This window comes from Ochotona princeps, chromosome 22 (assembly GCF_030435755.1).
Source record: "Ochotona princeps isolate mOchPri1 chromosome 22, mOchPri1.hap1, whole genome shotgun sequence".
Taxonomy (NCBI): Eukaryota; Metazoa; Chordata; class Mammalia; order Lagomorpha; family Ochotonidae; genus Ochotona; species Ochotona princeps.
The window spans coordinates 29,242,917-29,245,762 of NC_080853.1; positions in this window are offsets into that span (position 1 = coordinate 29,242,917).

A 2,846-nucleotide genomic window follows, 5' to 3' on the forward strand; every position below is an offset into this window, starting at 1 on the left:
CAGCAGAAGCCTAAAGATGACTGGTTCATCCCAGGTCTTTGGGTCTCCACTGAAGAGGTGCTTGTCACAAAAACACTGTGCCTGAATTGGTTCCTCATGCTTTCCTCTTGTTAACTCTCTTGATTGAAGGATGCTGTTCACAGCGCTTTGTGCTGAGCAGGCAGGGGATGACCTCCTGTTTCACTCCTAAACTGATTGCATGGGAGCCTAGAGAAGAAACTCACTTATGACCTCCGAAGTTAAAACAAATGAGAAACAGAAGTAGAGGACACTCAGCCACACTCCAGAAATGCTCCCTGTGGCCTGAGCTGCTGCTTGGCCTCTTGGTGGGCAGCATTTGCTTCCCCTCCAAAGTGATGGGACTCAGAAGGGAGGTGACGATCGTGCTTATCCTAACCATGATTTATATGTGAGGTTCCCCAGTTTTTCCCATTCCATAGAGCATGGGACAACTTTGATAAGATCTTGGGCCAAGTGGTGAGATGAAATTAGTACCAAGTATGTCTCAACTTAGTGTTTTGATGACTCTCTCCCAATCTTTACATAATGGAACCAGAATTCCATTGGTTTCTCTTCCATGGCTATTTTCTTGGGAAGTGAGAGCTCCTGTGTGTTGGTTTATTTCCTCCTAAGACTTATGCAACACACACATATATAAGCACACACACACACAGAAAGAGAGAGAGAGAGAGAGAGAAGAGGGTAGCTTACTGTTGGCCTGACTGCCTCAGATAATGTAGAAAGGCAAGATGAAGACTCAGTGTTATTTTGAGTAAAGTTTATTATGCTACGGCATGGTATATTTCTTTTAATATTTAATTATTTATTTGAAAGGCTGAGTAACAGAAGAGAGGGGAGACATAGAGAAGAGGGGAGGGTAAGGAAAGCAGAGAGAGAGTGCTCTTCCATTCACTGGCTCACTCCCATAGCAGCCAGGTCTGTGTTGGGCTGAAGCCTTGGGGCAAGAAGCTCCATCTTATTATGGTTGGCCTGGACCCAAGTACTTGGGCCATCACCTGCTGCCTTGACATGCGTGTCTGTGTCCCTATGGTGCTGGAGAGGGGGGAAGTATACAGTCCAGGAATCAAACTGGCACTCTGATATGGAATGCCAGCATCCTAAGTGGCCATGTAACCTATTATGCCCCACACCAACCCATGAGAAGTATTTTAGGTTGTATTTTGCCCATACAAGAGAGAAATTTATTACTTTTTAAAAATGTTTTGATAGGAAGAATCATTTTATGTTTTTAGCCAGCAAAGGATGGTAAATGGAATTGAAATGTTCAGTACTTTCCTCAGTGTTTGATGGCTACTGTAATACATTATCACAAACTCAATGGATAAAACAGTGTAAATGCTACAATTCTGTAGGTGAAATCTGACATGTGTCTTACTGGGCTAAAACCAAGGCATCAGCCAGGCTTTTATTTTTTCCAGCAAATCTGCTTCCTTGAGTCTTTCAGTTTGTAAAGGATACTTGAATTCCTTGATTAATGCCTAAAATGCCATATCCGGTGAGCTTGCTGTGACTCTAGCCATGAATGCCCACAGTCAGGACCATTTCCTTGCTCATAAGCTACTACGTGATTAGGTTATGGTCAGCAAATAGGAGAATCTCAGCATCATGCCAATGACCTCTGCTATTTAAACGTTAAAAGATGAAGTTAATGAATAGGTATAGATAAGACTGTATGTGTCTATTGTCAGAATTTTGTTATAAGTACACTTGCTGCATGCCCAAGTCTGGCAAGATAACTAGCCTGATACTAGTTACTGCATGTATTACCTTGCTGTAATTATCATTGTGTGTGCTGAGAACAGTATAGCCTACTCCAACAATTTTCAAGAACATAGTGCATTGCTATTAACCAGAGTCACTGTGTTCTAAGTAGATCTCTTGAACTTATTCCTCCTAACAGAAATTTTGTATCAATTTTTAAAGAGATTGCCAAGCTATTTTTGTTATACGAAGGAGTCTATTTAGAGGGTTCCAGTGGTTACAGCATAAGCAGTTTTGGTGGACCATTTTCAGAAAAGCCAAAACACTAACACTAGATACTAAGATATATTTTATTTTTATGGGAAAGGCAGATTTGCAGAAAGAAGGAGAGACAGAAAGATCTGTCTGCTGGGTCACTCCCCAAAGTGGTCACAACAGCTAGAACTGTTATTTCTTTTTGTAAGGAGCAAGTTTTTATACAAGGTATAAAGCATTTGATTGTGTGAGTTATTTTTATTTAGAGAAAAATCAGCATGTTTTGATACTTAATATTTAATTGACTGTTGCAGCCAGAAACTTACATGCCTTGCTTCTGGAAGGCAGTGTGCAGAATATTCACTTTCAGCTTCACAGAAGGATTCATGATATTGAAAAATTCCCAACAGTCAAGAACCTTGCTAGAGAAGCAAAATATAGAAATAAAAAACAAAACAAAAAGTTCATAGCATTAAAGATCTCAGCACAATCTTTCTTAAAGATTAATGGGAAAAAACATTACAATTAGTCATTGGTGGTTAGATGTAGAAGCAGCAAAGCATAGGAAAATATTTCATGTCAACTTGATGTTCGGGTTCAGAAAGAAATAGAGAATAAGTTAGTTCTTGCATCCAGAGCTGGGATGGTCTAAAGCCAAGACCTTCTTCCGGGTCTGCCATGTGGGTGCAGAGTCCAAGGACTTGTGCCAGGCTCCACTGCTTTCCCAGGAACGTTATCAGGACCTGGATAGAAAGTAGAGCAGCTGGAACTCAAGCAGGCGCCGTATGTGATGTCGAAACTGAAGGCTGGGGATGAGTGTGCTGTGTGATGCACAATACTAGCCGTGAATTTGTGATCCTTGACACTTG